The sequence below is a fragment of the Sinocyclocheilus anshuiensis genome, unplaced genomic scaffold (genome assembly GCF_001515605.1).
Source record: "Sinocyclocheilus anshuiensis isolate Anshui unplaced genomic scaffold, SAMN03320099.WGS_v1.1 scaffold1319, whole genome shotgun sequence".
Classification (NCBI taxonomy): Eukaryota; Metazoa; Chordata; class Actinopteri; order Cypriniformes; family Cyprinidae; genus Sinocyclocheilus; species Sinocyclocheilus anshuiensis.
The window spans coordinates 51,854-65,033 of NW_015539910.1; the positions used below are offsets into that span (position 1 = coordinate 51,854).

The window sequence follows — 13,180 nt, forward strand, 5'->3', positions numbered from 1 at the left end:
TATTAAAATTATATATATTTATGTATATTGAGATTTAGACAATATTATTATATTATATTATTATACATTTTTGACAGTTAATTTACTTGAAATGAAACACATGGTAAATTTTTTTTTTTTTTTTTTTTACATTTTTCAAAATTCTATAACCTAATTTCCAGGTTTAAATTAAAACATATCCTATGTCCACATAAACACACACACTACGGTTGCCTGACATGTGGTGAGTGTGATGCAGGAAGTGTTTGGGTGTGGACTTGGAGAATTACGGTCAAGTTGTTTTGTAAGAGCACTTCCAGGAAAAGAAAACAGTGGCTGCAAAAAGACTGATTCCTGAAAATTAAGCCCACGACCAAATGAAGCCTCACTCAAAAATGTCTGTGTGCGCACATGTATAATGCATCTTTAAACTGTCAAGTCCTCTGATGTGTGAATGTTTGATGTTCACTCGGGATATCTGCTTCTTTTTCTGTACTTCTCTGAAAGTGAAGGAATACTTTACGCTCTTTCCTTCTCTCTTCATTCATTTAATGATGACAGAAGGAATGATGGCGATGTCTTGAGGTTCAAGGTTCAGTCCACCAGAGGAAAACCCATTTGTCACGGGTAACATACGGTTCAGTGCAAAAAAGCCATGGGGTTATTAGCGAGTCATACTAGCATGTGTCATCAACCCTCCTGATGCTCAGGAATTTTATCTTCCGTTCTAAACACACAGCTGTACTAAAGTCCTCCAAAAGTGTGTTTTAACTTTTAAACGTAATTTTTCACCGACATGGAGTGCAATGTTTTTGTGTGCCTGTTTTGTTTAAAAGAACATTGTTAGGCTCCAGATGGTGGTTATCTTAATGTCTTTTGGCTTTCGAGTCCTTCACAATGCACTCCCTTTTTAGCCCTGTGCTCACTATCTATACTTCCCCTTTCTCTTACCTCCCTTTCTTATTCTCTATCCTGTTTTCCTTTAGCCTGTGTGTAGGAAGAGACAGAACTGTGAGATATCACTGGCATTCAGCCTTGGTCAGTTTACAGTCAGTACAGTAAACATTTGCATTACATTACATATTTATGCCCCTCACAGATACTGTCTCACCGAATAAGACACAAAGCAGTATACTTATAGTATTTTGTTAGTGGCAAATGTAGCATTATTACTCTCTGCTCTCATCAGTCAAGCACAGACAGACAGATCAGAGCTTAATGTTTGTATTTCACAGTCTGCTAACAGTCTGCACAGTCAATGTGTGAAAGTGTGTGTGTATATATGTTCTTGTTAATAAGCAATTTGAGCTGAAGGGAGGCAGTGAGTGTGTTTTAACAGTGCAGTGGTACTGAAGCTCAGACTAGCTTGTAAACATGATGGTGCTCCGCACCCATATGTCAGAGCACACAAAAAAAGGGCATGAACCAGATACAAGAGCACACACACTGAAAAGTCTTGTAAAAATCTCATAAAATGAATGCAAAGTGAAATTAATCTATGAAACATGGCCGCTTTTTCCATGACAGTATGTTTAGGGTATACTTTGAGTAATACCACACAAGCTCTTAAAGGTAAAGTGACATTTCCGAACCAGTACCAGTTTACTTGAGAGGCTCAACTGGGCCATAATAACATCACAACAGTAACCCAACCAGTGTCATGGTTTTGCAATGTCTGGTTATTCTAATAATGGTAGATGTATTGAAAACTAGGGATGCACAATATAGTGGGACCATTTCAGTTACTGTCCAGTATTAGATTTGAATTATTATTATTTATCTATCAGTATACCTGCAGATATTGCACGTTTAAAGGGATAGTTCACCCAAAAATAACAAATCTGTCATCATTTACCTTACGAATGTGGGTAGTTGATGGTAGCAACTGACAATTGACAAAGTATTTTTTTCATACTATGGAAGTCAATGGATACCGTTAACTATTAGTTTACCCACATTCTTCAAAATGTCTTCTTTTGTGTTCAACAGAAGAAAGCAATTCATACAGGTTTGGAATAACATGAATGTGACTAAATGATGACAGAATTTTCATTTTTGGGTGAACTGTTACTTTAATTGTTAATTTTCAATTGCCCTTTTTTATTTAGTAATCTTTGCAGTCATTGAATACACAATTTAATATGATTTTTAAAATGATTGATTTTAGTTTTATTAAAATGGTTATTTTATTTTATTAAAATTGTTATTTTAATTTAAAATGATTATTTTGTAAACATCCTAATTTAAAATGGTTATTTTGCATATTTTGCATTTTGATTTTATCATTTTTGCAATTCTGCTTGGTGCCTGTGATGCAGAAAGTACACATACCTTTCACCCAAAAATAAAAATTCTGTCATTAATTACTCACTCTCATGTCATTCCAAATCCGTAAGAAATTTCTTCATCATCAGAACACAAATTAAGATTTTTTTTGCTGAAATCCGAGAGCATTCTAAACCTGACAGCAACGCAAATGACACGTTCAAGGCATACAAAGGTAGTAAGAACATTGTTAAAGGGGTCATATGATGCGATTTCAAGTTTTCCTTTCTCTTTGGAGTGTTACAAGCTGTTCGTGAATAGATAAGATCCCTAAAGTTGCAAAGACTAAAGGAAAACAAAAGTAACAACTTTATTCAACAAATTCTTCTCTTCCGAAGTCAGCCTACGATGCGTGTTCATGACAGAATTTTCATTTTTGGGTGAACTATCCCTTTAACTTCATAAGCCTGTATCTTGTTATGTAATCAAATGTATTCAATTTGATATTTCTGTTCACCTATATCCCTCCGCATAATTCAGTTTGAATCCAGCAAGAATTAAAAAAACATTGTAAGTGTATCAGAATCAGAGAATGAGAAAGCTTATAGCATATATGCACTGAACTTGTTGTATCTCTAGTTTGTAATTGCATTGGGGAAGGGGAACCACCCCTTTTTATGGCTTTTACATTAATATTATACCGGTACTTTATGCTTGCGGGTGGAGTCTGTGTGGGATATATTAACTGAGCTGGTCAGTCTGATAGACATCTATGCTTACATCAGGCCGAACTGCTGTCAGATGCTCAGCATTGCTTGCCTATTAAAACAGGAAGGATTTGGCACGTGGCTGTTGGTCCCATTCCAGAATCCTTTCACCACTGGGATGATTGTGTTTGCTTATTGCCTTTCTCTAAATGAACAGGCCTTTTTATCATTTTTCCATGACTTAGATATTGACAAATACGTCAAAAAATGCTAATCGTGACATTTGGCAGAATGACGATAAGAGATGTATTAGTTTCAGAGAGTCTGTGATTGTTTTGCACATATCACATTTTCATGCATATGCCTTTGATGTTCAGTGCTTGTCTATCAAGGACAGCAGTTGGGTTTTCATATTCCACGGCAGAATGGCAGTTATGTAATAATGTGCACCGGCACAGAATTTCACGGTGGCAGATGACGAATCCCCGAGGACTTCGATCACTCTCCTAGCTCTCAGTTCAATATGTCTGTGCACTTAACAAGACATGACAAAGTGTGCTGAGGATCTAGGTCAGCTTTTTTGAGTTTTCTACTATTCTTCACTCTCTGTGTGCATTAGACATACAATACGATGTTTAATTAGGTGACATTCGGCTGAAAATTCAGCTGCGATTGAGATTTTATCTTGAATTCCTTGTATAGATTCAAACTAAGCTATCTCTGAACCTCCCTGATGTGTTTCATTATAGAGTGCTCTTGAACAGAAGTTCCCAGTATGAGGTTGTGGGCTTGTGCTACATCAAAGTAGATCCGCATGAGCCCTAATATCAACAGCTGGCAGCTGTTCGCACAGGCAGTTCAGAGGTGAGTGGGTTCTACATGATCCTCATATGTTTAATGCAACCCCTCTGCCACACCAGTGGTCCATCCTACCTCATGACATCCAGATGCCCCAGCTGAGGTGGAAACATAAACTAGGCCCCGCCTTTAATCTTTGATCTGATGCCCTAGTCCACCCCCAGCACCCCTTTTGTGGCTGAAGTGATACTGCGATTTTTCTCTAAGCATATACTTATTGCTTTTTGTCAGCACAGGTGGTAGCCAAGGCTTCAGTCATTTTATAGATCTGTTCTGGTTAAGGTGGAGAAAAATGAGTCTTTGCATAGGAGAAGATCTATTTATGAAGTATATGTTTGACAAATACTGGTGTTTTCATACAGCTCAAATAATTTTGATTAACCACTAATTAATTTGTCTGATTAATTAATAATTTTAATATTAATTTGTAATTTCCAAAATCTGTTTTTTTTTATTCTTTATTTGATAAAATTCCCATTATATCCTATTTACATAGCCTTATGTTTGTTTTGTGTAATTTTATCCCTCTATTAATACACATAATAAAAAAAAAAAATGAATGTATATGAATGCATATGCACATATATATACATTACTGTTCAAAGGTTAGGGTTTTGTAAGTTTTTTTTGTGTGCGTGTGTGTGTTAATATTTTCTTTAAAAATATTTTAATTGTTTACCCAGTTTATTTCAGTTTGGTCTCTCAAACAGACTATTGTGTCATAAATCATGGCTTTTCTCATCCCACAAGCTTTTTTCTTTTAACCTGAAGGAAAAATTGACAACATGAGATAAAAATGGGAGCACCATAACAGATGTGGAGCAAATAATGCCTGTTCTTCAGACAGCAGCAGTATCCTGCTTAATGTAGATAAAGGACTTTCCAAGTTTCCAGTGATGGACATTCAAGTGGCATTTACCCGCATAGCAAGTTTCATTTATGCTGGATGCTATTTAAAGTGACTAATAGCTGGGTATTTTGTAGACATATGAACTGAAATTATTTAAATCTCTTAGTCAAATAATAATGATTTGCCATGTGGTCTTAAAGCCTAATGTGTCAAACAACATTAGTTCTGTCAACAATAACAGCATTGCCACCTTCAATCATCGCTCAAACTTGTATGCAAATAAACTAGGCCAAAATATCTCAAAAATGTTCCCCCTTGGTTTCTCAATTTCCTTTTTAACAGACCTACGTGTCAACGACAATCAGTGTGGAGACAGTCAACCCGTTTCAGTCAAACAAGTCTGAGGAATGGATAACTCCACGACCTGGTATTTGGCTTTGCGGTGGCATGGGTCCAGTCACCACAGGCCATTCTGCAATCCCCAAAATAGTCACTCCAAATTATAGGTTCACTTTGGACCCAAAAAGTGCAGAGCCTGATTTCGGTGGATGTTAAGAATATGTCTACGAACACTGGTGATTATTCCAGCAGATCTGCCTTTGGAAACTTTCTTTTATGCAATTAAGGAACTAGCGAACCCCTGCAATGTTTTCCAATTCAATACCACAAATCTGTATTTTGGTGTTTTATTCAGTCTGGCAGAATAATAAGATGTCTATGAGAGAGCCACAGCATTGCAAGGTATGTCAGCCCACAAACACCTACTTAATCTTTAAAATATAAAACTGAGATTAGAGTCCATTTGCTTTTGTATTTAGTTTGCATGTAATGCAATTACAGATCGCAAATTTTCAATCTTAAACACTGTAAATGATATAGTCTGGTCAAGCAGTTGAGGTTTTCATGTTTCATATGTATAACGGCGCCACCTTGATCTATTTACAGATTAACTGGAAGCCAATTAAATAATCTGTCTGACAGTTTCTAGTTGACAGGCTGTAAATGCCAAGTGAACCAGATCAGAGGCGAGCAGACAGTCCAAGGTGAAGCACATTGGCCAAGAGGCACTGAAACCTTGAGTGGTAGACAATCTCTCTGTTCACCACGCCAAGTTGTGTGTGTATGATTGAGCTAAAGGGGCTGGAGCTATGCTAGCTATCACAGCTGATTGATTGTCTTCCAAAGCCCATTACCTTGTGTTCTGTTTCAGGCTGCCAAGCGTCTCCCCTTTGCTCCTGTTCACACAAAACATTTCAACACTTCAGCTGATATTAATTAGCAATCACTTAGTCTGTATGTCATATATAATTTAATATAATACATTGAACATATTCTGCACACATCCAGTATTTAGTTTAATTTATTATGCTAAATATATTTTATTTTATAAATATGGTATTTTGTTTATATTTCTTAAAAATGCTATAATTTCATACTGATATTTGAGAGACTGATCCACATTAGATTTAAAATATGTATGTATATGTCTTGAGATACTGTTTTTATTGGACACAACATTGCTTTAACTCTTATAATGGTTTCCAGGTGCACTAATATTCATTAATTATTAGACTTCTTGTGGTTGATTTATTCAATCCGTGTAGGTATTTATTCGAATTTCCACATATCCTCAAAGGAAAAGTTTTTTTTTGTACTCTGTTTCACAAAAAGGACACCGGTACACCAGATGCTACCTCTTTTTGTACAAGATGACTTTCCTTAATGCTGTTTATCTGAACTTTAGTGGAAGGGAGGCAGACTTAAACAATGGCTGGATTTACAGGAAACAGATAAGCAGTGACTAGGTAATTTAAAGGCGGTTGGAATTATCACAAACAGTGAAGCAGTTGAAGGTCCATGACCTTGAGAGTAACTTCAGCAGATGTGTAAGTGCAGGGTGACAGGGTCACAAAACAAACTTAATGATTTCACTGGAAACACAAGTAAACCACTGCTCAGATCAACTCTGGTGATTTCAAAATGAGAAGTAAAAAGGGAGCATGCATTGAGACTCCGACAGCCCACTCCCATTCCAAAAATCTTGTGTGGATTCTGTTATATGTAACATCTGTGTCAATATTATTAGATCCGTCAGCCTTTTGCGCTTTTAAATTGCTCAAAGCAAACGGGTTTCCATCTGTGAATGGTCAGCCACTCAGGTATGGGGGAGTGTGTGTGTGTGTGTGTCTATGTGCTACTGAACTACATGAAGCATCCAAGGAAATATTTTAGCCCACACTTTTAGGATTAAAGCAATAAATGTACTAATAATTGATCATAATGTCTATCCAGTCTGTTATCAATGAAGAACCATTATGAGGTTTTGTGCAAATTTTGAGTAAAACAGAGTAGTACTGTGCACTACAGTATACTGTAATGCTATTTACTCTTTAGTGCTCAAAACAAATTACAGTAATTTGCCAACTTCCACATGGTAAGATTTTCATTTATCACATGGGACACTGTAAAGTAAATGGCACTGACTTTATTTGATACAGCCCTTTCCCTCTGATACTCACCAATCTGACCTTTCTGATGGGCCTCTTGTTCACATTGTCATTAATTGGTTCCTCTCCTTGGCAGGCCATCCTGTATGTTACTGCTTACAAACACTTTGTAAATATATATGGTAAACAACTTACTGACTTTAATATGAACTCTCTATTCTTGGCAATACTTTTTCAGATGTCTTCACTGATAGCACACGTACATCACAAAGACGTCTATGGTGTCTGCATTTACATCTGCAAGACATACTTTTTAGAGTGTTTTCTCATCTGCAATACATCTATAGGAAGTTTCCTATCAGATGTCAAATAGACGTTTAGATGTTTATGAATAAGAATGTATGTAAAACTGATATCTTAAAGACATCTATAGTTTGGACACAGCAGATGCTTTCCAGATGAAACGATCTTTAACAGACATCTTGCAGACGTACGTGTGCTATCTGTTTTTTTTTTTCTTTCTGATATAAAACTAATAGACATTTTGTACCAAATTGATTAACTATTAAAATCAGCTGGATTAAATGCTAGTCAAATGTATCAAAGTGAATAAGAATAGGTGCAAATTAAAAGTTTTAACTCCATTATCGATTACTTTTCATTTAAAGTAACTAAAGTAAAAAGTTACAAACACAACTGAAAATGCAGATATTTTAACATGTTTTATTTAAAAATTCACTATTTACTTGCAAAGAGTGCCAAAATGAATAAAAATTTAATATATTATTAATCCAAAGTGTATCTCCTACTAAAAACCTTTAAACCGTCTCCAACTCCAAGGCTGGTTTTAGTATGCCGCCCAGCTTGAAGAGTAACACCCTTTATCTGGTTGAAGCATATTTTATTCTGGATTAAAAAAAAAAGTGATCTAGTAAATTTAGATGTTTGTTTACGCTTTTTCAACGTTATTCAACCGTTTTATCAAAGATCATATGTTCAGCCCAGCATGAATAAGTCAGTATGGGTTTGTGTATTAGTGGAATGGGATGGGGTGGGTGGGGTATGTTACAGTCTCGTCCGTATTAAAAAATTCACCATTTACTTGCAAAGAGCTGCTTGAATCATTTTTTTCTTCAGCTGGGTAAAAAAAAAAAAAGTGATCTAGTATATTTAGATGTTTGTTTGCTTTTTCAACATTATTCAACAGTTGTAGTCCTCAAAGATCATATGTCCAGTCCAGCATGAGCCAGTATGGGTTTGTGGAATAGTGGAATGGGATGGGGTGGGTGGGGTATGTTACAGTCTCGTCCGTAAAGTTTACCCACACGCTGGGAGGAACCATTCCCCTCGCCAGCCGACCCACACAAGACACATTTGAGCTGAATTCTCCCGCTCCTCTGCACCTTTCCCTCAGATATGCTCAGCACAGTGCGGATTCAACAACACGCTACATCACGAACTAAACACGGACCACGAAAAGAGCACATCTCAGGTACGTGGACGTTACATTTTACCGAAATATATGAACATGTGAGAAAATAGGCTCGTTGACGAGGCTGTCTTGTAGACCCTGCAGAATTAAAGGCGATTTCAGCTGCTGACGTTAGCAACACTGACCCGTTCAATGAACGCAGGGGATGAAGCATCTCATAAGGGATGAACTTGCGAGATAACGGGCTCCTGCATCTATCGTCCCGTAGGCTAATGTCCCTGCATCTATTACCGTATAAATGACCGCGGATACCGCTGGAATGATATTGAGGACTGAGACGAATTGCATTGATGATTATCAGCTAATTTGTTGCTTTCCGCTGTGGAAAAAATACTTCAGAAGGCAGACGGCTTGCTGCTTGTCTGTGAATTGTGTGCTAAGGGGTCGGGCGCAGTGCGCAAGATGTGTGTTACATTAGCGAGGTAAAGGGTGAAATGAGCAGATTGTAGTGCAGAGGAGGGATGAGCTTCACATAATATGCCATTATAACTTTGATGTCAAGTTATGTGCACATGTATTCACTGTATCCTATTACAAAAGTGCTCAAATCTACAGCTAATAACAACTGTTTTTATTTTTTATTGCTTCAAACATTCATGTTTCACTATACAAGCACACCATTTATTTAGTGTGGTTTGTGTAATCCAAAAATAACATGTGGGGTTATGGGGTGTTTTCTAACCTCCTATATCTAGTACATATTTTACATATTAACAGGTTTTAACTGTTTTCAAACTTTTTAATAACCATAAAAGTTAGACTTGATGCGCCAGAGAAACAAACACGAGCCAACTTTAGAATTTTTGTCTCTGAACTTCCGTTTTTGCGGTAGCTACCCTTACCAAAAAGTAGTATACTTCAAGTTTATTTTAGTAAGTATACTTCAGTAAAGTTCAAGTATATTTTAAGTATACTTTATGTAGTAAGTATACAAATATCAGTGTACTAGTAGTATACTTGTAAGTGTACTATTATTATTACCTCTTCATTGGTCGACATTTTATTCCATAATGTTACATAGTTTTGATACTGTTTTATGTCTGATGATCGTGTTAGAATACATGTGGAAGCATCTGTTGTTTCGGTTTCTTCTTCACTTGTGTTTTTTGGAAATTCTGTACAGAAGATGTTTACTAGCGCCCCCTACAGTATAACAATGAAAACACGGATTCTAGGAGCACAATTATAGCTAGAATATATTTAGACTTTTTCTAAGTATACTTAAATATCAAGTATATTTCTGAGAAGTACATAAAGCCCATTTCTGAGAAGTACATAAAAAGTAGACTAAAAGTATACTTTCCATTTTTTAGTTTAAAAGAAGTATACTAATAGCACACTTGAATAAACTTCTTTTTCGTAAGGGTAGCTTTGTTTATTTCTACAGCAAAATGGAGAAGTTGATTTATTTATTGTAGAATTATAACGAAAGCTATCATAAACATTGTAATGTTTGAAGTGGATGTCATAAATGTCAGTAGATGGGAAGGTCTTAAAACGAAAAGTTCATTCATAAATTCATAAAATCTTACCTTCATGCTGTGGAAATGCAAACCGGACCACAGAAGACAACAAACGCAGCGCTGAAAAGGGGCATGGCTACATTATTGGCGGTAAAAATAGACATTTGCCAACGCAAATTGCATTTGTCAGGAGGTAGCATAGCAACTAGCGGAAGTTATTTGTTAGGAACATCAAAAATACAAGTATTGTCATTATTTGAAACTTTATTATAGGCTATAGCACACAGCCTAGATGTTACAAAAAAAGTTTAAAAATAAAAAGTTGCCGAGTTGACTGGGGGCAATAAGACAACTTGTGTGGCAAGATGAAGTTGACATTCCTGAAGACAATGCACTTATGGCCTAAATGTGAATGGAGATCAGGCAGCTTCTATTGGTTGTGTCAGCAGTTGTTGTTAAACTGTTCAGACAAACAGCCTCCTGTTGTGTTGACACCGGTTGAATAGTGACATCAAAGGGCATGTGCCTCTCGTGCAGAGGAAGCGACCTGTGTGAGTTCGCGGGATGCAAAGAGTGAGGTGCGAGGTCAACAACTCTGCGCCGGATGGTAACTCCACTCAATTGGGAAGCTACTGTTCAACAGTAGAGCTGCTTTTGACCTTGACTTGTGTAGATGCTAGAAGAGTCTGGGTTAGAATAAGCTGTTATTTGTGTGAAGCGTTGTTTTTTGATCGGAATGGAATTGGTACAATGTATAACAGGCCTTTTTATTGCCAAGGTCCTTTTTAGAGGCTGTTGGAAAGGAACTATTGAAGCAGGTCTGTCCTGATGTGGTTTACAGATTTCTGTTTTCAAAAGCAAGAATGTTGTGGTTATTTAAAGCTGTGGACGTTGGAAGCTGTTGTAAAAGGTGAAGAAACAAATTTTTGTTTTCAAAAGCAAGAATTTTGTGGTTATTTAAAGCTGTGGACGTTGGAAGCTGTTGTAAAAGGTGAAGAAACAAATTTTTGTTTTCAAAAGCAAGAATTTTGTGGTTATTTAAAGCTGTGGACGTTGGAAGCTGTTGTAAAAGGTGAAGAAACAAAACAAATGGTCACTCACAATAAAAAATGTGAATAGGTCACGTTGAGGCCAGAAAGATCAAATGTTCAAACAGTAGTGTAATTTAGGTGAAAGATTGGCGGTAGACTAAAATACATAACTAGAAACTAGAAAGATAATGATAATATAACCACACCAATGCATGTTATTGTTTGGTGGATTCTGATTGGCTGACAATGTTTTTTATCATCAAAAATCTTTCTAAAAGTGATTCCATTATCATTTCACTGTGTTATTATTGTTATAGCTATGATGTGGATGTCTGATAATTACAACAATTAAAATAGTAATAGTTATCGTTATAGTTATTGTCCTTGGTGTGAACGTGCCTTTAGCCTACATTTCATGTATATCAACATTCTACCACTCTCTAGTTATTGTTTCATCCATTGAAAAATGCATACCGGATGACCACTAAAGATATTTTTTTTACACAACTTTATCTTCACCAAGTAGCACGGAACTAGGAACATGTACATTCAAAGCTGTCTACTTAAGTATTCCTTAAGTCTAAAGAAACAAGAGGGCAACGGAAGGACAAAAGAGGAAGAGAGCTGAATCATAGAGCATCACTTATCTAGTGGTACGTGGAGAAAGACTGGAGTCTGTTTCCTGGAAATGTGGAAATGTGCTGATACCGCTGGTGCACACATGCAGTTGGTCACAAAAGGGAATTTTGAATGAATTAAGTGGTGAGGGCTGTTCATTACAGAGCAGACTGATGACATTATTCTTTCCTAGCCTAAAAAACCTGCCCAGTTAGTCATTCAGATGTATTAGATAGTAATTTCAGTGGAACGTTTGGCCCTTTGCAGTGGTGTGGTGTTTTAATTTTAAAGTGTAGTTTCATTTGTGAACATCCATAGAGTGTGCAAGTCCTCCATAATAGAGATTCATGAATAGAGGTGTCTCATTCAGAAAACAGAATATTTTCACAATCTCCTTTGTATTAGCATAGTGCAAATCATTGCATAGGTTCATCTGCAGATCGTGAATGATTTCACATTTATTTCGTTGTAAATATTTGGCCATTGCTCATTCAGAGAATAGATAACATCAATGTAAGTTTTTTTTCAATTCTTGCCTACAGGGTATTGGAAACAAAACACGGAAAAAGAACTCCTGACACATTTATTATTATTATTATTATTATTATTGGAATGCTTGACCACATATAGAAATACTTTTTTTTTAGAAACTTCACCTCAGGACAATTAATCAAAAACTAAGTTCTATATATTACTAAACTACATGAATCAAACAGTAGTATGAGTTTATACTGTACATATTGGTTGACACTTGGCTGCAATAATATATAAACGAAGAGCGTTCCCCCACAAATTCCTTATATATTGCATAGTAATGAAAGATGGTGGACCAACAATTTAATTGCTTTAAGATCAGAAGCTTTTTGGTTGTGATAAACATTTAACAAGCAAAGTACAACCATCTGCAGATGAAACAGTGCAATGAAATAGCAGCCAAATGGTAATTAAAAGACATGCAGGGTAAAGGATTGGTATATAGCCCTTGCGTATGATGAACTCATACATTAGAGGCCTTAAACTCATATGGAAAACAGATGGACTGCTGAACTTTCCTATATGCTCCTGTATGGATTATTCTGGTCAAATGCATTAGCCAGAGATGATTAAGCTCAGGGGAGGAATAGAAACCGATAAGGATCACTGGTCACCTTTTTTTTCCCCCTTGATTATAACTGCAACCTTCAAGGTTTGAAGGGCATGAGCACTGCATATTATGTGTTGTTACTTTGTTTATTTGTAAATACTAAATTGTAGGTTATTATTTTACCACCTGTAGTCACAAAGTTTTCCTGTCTGTGCTCTTAACACAGTGCTGTTTGTTGAATCGTCTCTAAGCTTCTTCCCCTTCATTTGAGATCATATTCTTTGGCAGGATAAGAGCGTAATTAGCAGAATGCTTATGTATGCCAGTCCTTTGATCAGAGTGTTTTTAACTGATAAACCTTGTCACTGTCATCTCTCTGTAAGTCA

The 13,180-nt window shown here is 36.3% G+C and overlaps 1 protein-coding gene across 4 annotated transcripts in view; it reads left to right on the plus strand.

Annotated features, from left to right (window-relative positions):
• The window catches only part of LOC107686368 (junctional protein associated with coronary artery disease-like), a 53,366-nt gene that overhangs the window by 22,959 nt on the left and 17,227 nt on the right, over positions 1–13,180 (plus strand). Inside the window, exon 2 of one of the 4 annotated variants that reach the window (XM_016483329.1) lies at positions 8,521–8,598. The exons of 1 other annotated variant lie outside the window; for it this stretch is intronic. The gene's annotated coding sequence lies outside the window, so the exon portion shown is untranslated. Of the gene's footprint in view, positions 1–8,520; positions 8,599–10,570; positions 10,669–13,180 lie in introns of those variants that run through there. 2 more of the 4 variants (XM_016483332.1, XM_016483330.1) reach the window with 2 other exon arrangements.